We start from the raw sequence: 8,078 nt of genomic DNA, 5'->3' as shown, positions 1-8,078 counted from the left end.
GGATCGCAAGTTCAAGACCAGCCTTAGCAACTTAGCAAGGCCCTAAGGGCTGGAGATGTGGCTCATTGGTTAGGCACCCCTGGGTTCAATCCCTGTATCAATTCTGTATTTTTCCCAAGTGCAGAATACAGCCCTCTGTATGCACGGGTTCCACATTCAAGAACTCAAACAACCACCCCCCCCCCAAAAAAAAACAAAACAATTGCTTCTGAACTGAACAGGTAAACACAGTCACAAATGCAAGCCTCAGACCCCAGGGAAAGGTTTCTATCCCGTATGTTCAAGAATGCCAAATGCTGGGAGGGTTTGTGCTTCTGCTGACATCAGAGATGGACACTGCTCAGCAGTATGAGAATTTGAGCTCAGGAGTTTAGGAAAGATAAAAGACCACTTCAACGACAGCGGGTATAAAGGACGGTGTGCCCATAAGACAATCGAGGTGCTGAAAAGTTCCTATCACCCGGTGATGTCATAGCACAACTCATTCCTCTGTGTGACGCTGGGGTTAACAAACCCGCTGCACTGGCTGTCATATAATCACAGCCCACACAAGGGTGTGCAGCACATGACACTGAATGATGATAGGAAATGACCATGTTGCTGGCTTATGAAATGCCACACTTTCATCTTTATCTTAAAGTGTATTATGACTTGTAAACCAGGCCTACCACCCAGCAGTACTTGGAGGGACTCCAGCAGCAGCCTTCACACCTTGTCTCTGGATGGCAGCGTCTCCCTTGGGCTTGGCTTCCTCTTGTGATGTTGTGTTCCTCGTGGTTCATAAACATACAGCCCCACGGCTGGCATTGCTAATCAGAGCTCACCCAGAGCCACGGAGCTGGGCGCAAATACAGTGTTTAAACCACAATAGAGGAAAACCGATGGGCCATCAGGTGTGTCCCACTCCAAGCTACGAATTTAAGGGGCAAGAACAAAGGGACAGGTGCTGTCAAAGGACCTGCTCCACTGAAGGCATCGAGACTAACAAAAGCTCCAGAAGGGTCTGTGTCAGATGCCCAGAAACTGCCAGGGGCCTGGATTGAAGGCCAGACCCAGAATCGCATTGAGGACGCCCAAAGCAAAAGTTTGCTCACAGCCTTGAAAGAAAAGGCTGCCCCAACTCTGATGTTGAACATGCTGCCAGCTCTGGAGGCCTAAGCTGCTCAGGAATCGCTATCCATCACAGAATGTGAAAGAGCAGTGAGTCTTGGAGGGCAGCTGTGGGGGCAGCTGAGGGGTCTTGGGAAACTCTAGATAAACCAATTGGAGGAAAATCACCTGCCAGAGCAGATCTTCACATGGATGAAAGCTCCCTGTATGGAATGGGAGGCCAGAAGGACTTTCATCCATAAGGAGCCAGGTCAATGCCCATTTGAGGGATTTTAAGAACAGGGTTAACAGTCTTGCGTGGGGGCAATGTCACGGGCTACTCATTGCAACCCTTTGTGATCTGGCACAGTGAGAACCCCAGTGAATCATTAAGCACACAGTGTCCCAAAGAGCAATAAGAACTCCTGCATGACCCAGCTCCTCTTCCAAGATGCCTCCTGCATTGCTTTGCCAGAAGAATGGGGAAATACTATATGGAGAATAACGTTCAAGATTATTGATAATGGGGGCTGGGGCTGTAGGTCAGTGGTACAGCGCTTGCCTCGCAGGTGTGAGGCACTGGGTTCCATCCTCAGCACCACATAAAATAAATAAATAAAGGACTAAATAAATATATTGTAACAAATTTTAAAAAGATTATTGATAATGATCACATCCATCCTCCATCTATATTGGTGATCTTCTTCATTCCTATTCCAAATTGTTTTTTTCTCCCTCCAAACACCATCTCTTTGATCCAACCAGTGGATAAAGTGTTACGGCAGCGTTTAAAGCTTACTCCCTGAGGAGGACCTTTGCCCAGGCTACTGCTGGATCTGGGGAAGACATTGAGGGGATGCTGATGCCATTCTGAAACCTCTGTGACTGCATCAAGAGCCTGGCTTGGTCCAGAGATGATGTCACCAAGGAGGAAATGAATGACTTCTGGAAGAAGTCACTTGAGAGATTCCTCCATAACTTGAAAGGATTTGCCAAGAATGAAGAGGTTGCACGAATCAATGAGGCCTCGGTTAAGACAGCAAATGACTAGCAGGGTGTGGATGAGGAAACTCGAGGGACTAAACAAAGTGAATACAGAAGGAAAAAAAACAACATGAACAAAGTCATTAAAAACAACAGAACAGACGTGGAAAATAAAAGTGATCCAACAGATGGATAGTTGCCCTGGAAGTGGGAATTCAACAGGGATAGGGAAACTATCAAAAATAAAGGGAAAACATCCGTAAAATAAAAGAAAAATGAAATCTACAGATTGACCAGAAATTTCTCTCGAGATTTGTACAGAATGAGAAAACCAGGAGAAATTGGTTTTGTATCTTAACCCATCCTTTTATCCTTTAAATGGCCATTACACCGTCCTGTTGGCAGTTGTAGCATTACACACCAGTTTAGTTCACCTGACACGTTTGCTTCTCTTTGCTCCTCCCTTCTAACTCGTTCTTTATGAGATTGGTCAATAGGTGAAGGGACTTATTAGTGTATGTGTTGTAGGGACAGACAAGGCAGGGCACTGAATGCAGGAAACAGTTTTATTTGGCTGCAGCCAGGCTCACAGGGCACACCTTTTGCTGTAATCAGTTAATCCCCTGAACCCTGAGTTCAGGTAGTTTCAGAACTTTATACCCAGCATGGAAGGGGAGGGGCTCAGAAGTCCACAGTCTGCAGAAGTTCACATAAAAGCAGCTTTTTCTTTCACTGTTCTGGGCAAGTTAACCCTTCAAGGACAACCCCTGAGAGCAGGGGAGCTTCTTCTCCCCTTTCTTTCCTCCCCTGCCAGCTGTTACCACGGAGCCCAATTGGTCACGTCTCTTATCTTAGAAATGTAGACATCTCTGTGAAGCCCAGCTCAAAGCCAGAGGCCTTGGTAAAGGATGCGTCTTTTTTTTTTTTTTATCACATTTTTGCATTTGCAAAACACTTCTACAAACTACTCTACTGGATAAATGTTTATGAAAAACTAGTAAAGGGGCGTCCAGCACCTGGAGTGCAGATTTCTTCCAGCCAGTGGCCAAGTAAAACAGGGCAACAGGAAAACAGGGAGTTTACCTACATTGAACTCTTTTGTAGAGACTCTTTTGCCGATAGTCCTAAAATCAGCCATGGTGAGGGTTTCTGGAGAAGCTTAGTTAAGACTTTCGGTGGGGGAGGGGGTGCCCTACATCTGTAAATTAAATAGACAGAAACAGTTTCTACAGGCCCTCGCTGTGGCAGAGAGTTCATGTTGCTCAGGGTAACAGAAGAAACTTGGAGGCATCCTTTCCTTCCAGTTTCAAGGCTGAGTCCTCAAGACCTGAAATTGCCAGGAATGTGACTTCCATATAAGGGCAGAGGGAGGAAACGTCAGGGAGAACCGCGTCCCTTTCCTCGCCCTTTCTCCTTAACCAGTCTCTAACACTGTGACTGGCAGGAGTTTCTTGTAGATAGTGCCTAGTCGAGTCATGGTTTGTTCTTTTTTCTGTTATCTTTTAGCTCATGCTCACCATCTCTGTCTTCTAATTGGTGTGTTGAGACCAAAAGTAGGCTAACTAGGGTCCATGGACTGAATCCAGCCCACTGCCTAGTTTTGAAACAAAATAATATGTAATAGAGATTGTATTTAGCCCACAAAACAAAAATGGTTAGCATAGAAACTTTAAAGGAAAAAAAAAAATCCTATTGACCTCCAGTTTAGACCATTTACATTTAATGCGATTTTCAATATGTTTGGATTTAGGCCTCTATGCTATTTTGTTCTTCAGTTTGTCCTTTCCTGTTTCCTTTTGGGTTATTTGAACATCTAATAACCTAATCTCTTTATTAGCACTAGAGATTGGACCCCATGGGGGTTTAACCACTGAGCCACATCCCCAGCCCTATTTTGGATTTTATTTAGAAACAGGATCTCACTGAGTTGCTTAGCACCTTACTATTGCTGAGGCTGGCTTTGAACTTGCGATCCTCCTGCCGCAGCCTCCCAAACAGGCAAGCGCCACCAGGACCGGCTTCAGCTTAATTTTTGAAGGATATTTATACTGGGTATAGAATTCTTCTTTTATATAATCAAAATAAATTTTTATTTGTAGATGGACACATATCTTTATTTTATTTATTTTTTATGTGGTGCTGAGGATTGGACCCAGTGCCTCACGTATACAAGGAAAGCACTCTTCCACTGAACTATAGCCCCAGCCCCTGGGTATAGAACTCTAAGTTGAGAACATAGGTTTGGGGACACCAGAGTTTGGGAAAAAGGATAAAACCAACATTGGATTGATGGTACTTTAAATTGGTGTCTTCTCCTCTGATCTGCCTGCTATTATTTACTTTTCAGAGTCCTTAAATAATGACTCTGTGCATTCTGTCCAGCTTTTACAACTGGTTTCAGCTGGAGAGACAGGATGGAATGTACTTACTCTGGGTTACCCAGAACCAAAACCCTCTCTTCATCCTTTAGTACTTTTCAGTTAGGAAGAGTAGTAATTTGATTGCCAGAAACTCACTTCTTCTGGTCAATCTTTACAAATAATGGGCTCCCTATGCTAAAGGAATGCATTAAACCCCATTGTTCCTGACCTGCTTGCACAAGGGACAATGAGCCCTGGCCTTTTGGTCACTATCGGGTAAACCCCTAGGGCAGGCCCAGAATGTCTTCCAGGTACAGCTCTAGCCATAGTCCCATGTCTTTTTCTTTTTTTTTTTTTTGAGGTGGGAGTACCAGGAATTGAACTCAGGGGCACTCCACCACTGAGCCCCAGCCCCATCCTATTTTGTATTTTATTTAGAGACAGAACTTCACTAAGTTACTTAGTACTTCACTTTTGTTGAGGCTGGCTTTGAACTCGCAATCCTCCTGCCTCAGCCTCCCCAGCTGCTGGGATTACAAGCATGCGCCACTGCACCCAGCTTCCCCTGTCCTTTTCCCTGACAACATCCAGAGAATGTGAGGTTCACCTACAGTTTTCACAGATCCGGGGGAAGTCAGGGTTTGCTTTGTGGAGCAACTGCGCATGGAAAAACCCAACTTCTAGCTGAGAGGAGAAAATAGAAGGACCCCATTCTGACCCCAGCTTCAAAACTATCCTCCAATCCAACTTTGTCAAAAAGTCTTCAACCCTGGGGGTTTGGCTCCTACCTGATCCATTAATTAGTTGGTACTTCTTTTCCATTAGCCTTTAGAGCCCTAGGTAAAGTGCCTCCGTCCAGTAGACTCCTGTGTCACAGAGGATAAGAGACAAAACTCTAAATCAGATAATTTAATTATTATTAATTATAAATGCAAATGCCAATTTCAGGATAAGCTAGAACCAGGAACTGAAACAGAACTGTGTATTTCTCAGTTCTGCTCTTCTTCACAATGGCTTCAGTCTTAGACTATGTGATAGCCCCAGGAGCTCAAGACTCACGTCATTTGAGGCTTTTTTTTTTTAATTTTTTTAGTTATAGTTGGACACAATACCTTTATTTTATTTATTTATTTTTACGTGGTGCTGAGGATCGAACCCAGCAGCTTGCTCTTGGTAGGCGAGCGCTCTACTGCTGAGCCACAACCCCAGCCCCCATTTGAGGCTTTTAAAAGAAGAACATTCATGCCACAGTTATTTAACTCTCTCTCTCTCATGTTGGACATTAGTTTGTTCACTTTTTCACAATCATAAAATATATTATGAATACCTCTGTGCACACATTAGGTTGATCTATATTAAATTGCCAATGCTCAACATTTTGACTTCTAAAAATGAGTTCCTAGGGCCTAACCTCGTTGGTTTTTAGTATTCTGGATTATTCCCTGGTTAAATTTTCAGAGTTAGTTGTCTGGAGCAAAATTTAATTACTTTCCCTACCAGTTCTACAAATACATATTCTTATATAAACAAACTTTGGGTCTTACTTATTATTTATTCAGTCTTTATACTTTGATAGATACTTGCCTATATTCCCCATCTTCACTCTGTCTTCCCAGCCCTTTATAGTGTCATGGGGCCATTGCTCAGAAAACACTCTTAAGTTCAAATTAAAAGTCAATTCAAGGATTTTTATTATCTGGCCAGAGACTGTCCCTCACTGAGTCCAAGTGACTGTATGGAGAATAGCCCTAAGCTGTTTGTGGCCAGAGTATTTAAGGAAGAAAACCAGAGCATATGGATCTGCAAGTTGCAAGCAAGCCAAATACAGGAGCTGAGAAAGCAGTTAGCAGAGCAAAAATAGACAACCACATCCTGGGTTCCAGCACATTTGTGGGCACAGATCCTGGGTTCAGGCACATTGTATGAAATACAAAAAAACAATTTTCTTAATATTATCAAAACAGCCTACTTGGGCTGGGGTTGTGGCTCAGCAGTAGAGTGCTTGCCTAGCACTAGTGAGGCCCTGGGGTGGATCCTCAGCACCACATAAAAATAAATTAATAAAAAAAAAAAATAGGTATAGTGTCCAACTATAACAAAAAAATAAAATGTTAAAAATTTTTTTAGGGCTGGGGATGTGGCTCAAGTGGTACTGCGCTAAACTATCATGCGCGAGGCACTGGGTTCCATTCTCAGCACCACATTAAAAAAAAAACAAAATAAAGATATTGTGTCTGGGCTGGGGCTGTAGTTCATTGGTAGAGCGCTCCACTCCCATGTGTGAGGCACTGGGTTTGATCCTCAGCACCACATAAAAATAAATAAAGATATTATGTCCAACTACAACTTAAAAAAAAAAAGATATTGTGTCCACCTAAAACTAAAAAATAAATATTAAAAAAAATTTTTTTAAATAGCTTACACAACAAGTTCACAGAGGGGTCACAAAGATGGAGTCATTATGGCTATATCAATCTATATTTGTCTATGGCTATGCTGATTTAAACTTATTTATCTCTATGTTAACCTATTAGCCTATATTATCTATAACTATACTGGCCTACTGATTTACACTTATCACCTTACATCGTTTTATATCTTATTTCCTGAAGCTTATATCCTATGTCTTACAGTTACATAATTATCCTGCGATTGCTTATGCTTAATCCTGGTGAATTATTATCATTTTTTAAAAATATATTTATTTTGTTTATTTATTTTCATGTGGTGCTGAAGATTGAACCCACATGGGCGAGGCAGGCGCTCCGCTTCTGAGCCACAACCCCAACCCCAATCCTGGTGAATTATGTTCTAGGCTTACTTCTACTTATTACTAGGGCAGTTTAACATTACTTATCTCATAGTACTCATTCCTATTATCCTATTGTATTTTATCTTACTTATTCTGCTTATCAATATCTTATACCTATAATCTGTATTGATCAGACTTAGACCATAACAGTACTCTGTCATGGCTCATAATACATTCTTCTACATCGTGTCTGTATGTGTATGTGTTTTTATGTACTTAATAAAAAAAGGAACTAATTACGATTCCGGAAGGACTAGAACAATCGCTTTCGGTTTTGTATCTCCTTGGTCTGGTGCCTCGTGCCTTTCACTCATTCATTCAAGAAACATCTTCTGGATTTACACCAGAGAACAGTAACTGTGAAAGGTGCAATAGGAATTTTAAAAGTTCACTGCACTGAGCACTGCCTGTTTCAAATATTCTTTTATTACACCAGTAGGTCTCATTTAACATTCATGCCCGCGTTTTAAATTCCACCTTGCGACCTTCCCACGTCGACGGCACTCTGATCCGGGAACAAAAGCTCTGAAACGTTAGCCTTTAAGTGTATTGAGTGTGTAAGCGCCGTTCCCGTGGCCCAGTTAATAATCCCTTAAAATGCACCCCAGAGTCACATTTGGGGGGACTTAGGACCAGCCAGTTAATCAGTAAAACGGCAGTCTGGAGGTCAGGGACTTTTCACCGGGCTGAGGAGGGCGGCGGGATCATTAAATGCAGGATCAGGAACATGCAAATCCTGGCAGCAGGGGTCCAGCCGGCTCTGCACCGCCCTCGCGGAAGCCCAGTGGGGGAGGGGCTTCGCCTCGCTCCGCCCCCGACGGGCGGGCCCCGCG

General features: G+C 43.0%; 1 long non-coding RNA gene across 1 annotated transcript in view; it reads left to right on the top strand.

The window, feature by feature from the left end:
- The first annotated feature begins 2,783 nt into the window (after nt 1–2,783).
- The window catches only part of LOC125615587, a 16,268-nt gene continuing 10,973 nt past the window's right edge, over nt 2,784–8,078 (top strand). Inside the window, exons 1-2 of the long non-coding RNA XR_007346226.1 lie at nt 2,784–2,974; nt 3,849–3,851. This is a non-coding gene — a long non-coding RNA (uncharacterized LOC125615587). The remainder of the gene's footprint in view (nt 2,975–3,848; nt 3,852–8,078) is intronic.

Source organism: Marmota marmota, unplaced genomic scaffold (genome assembly GCF_001458135.2).
Source record: "Marmota marmota marmota unplaced genomic scaffold, marMar, whole genome shotgun sequence".
Taxonomy (NCBI): Eukaryota; Metazoa; Chordata; class Mammalia; order Rodentia; family Sciuridae; genus Marmota; species Marmota marmota.
This window is presented reverse-complemented; position numbering and strand designations above follow the sequence as displayed.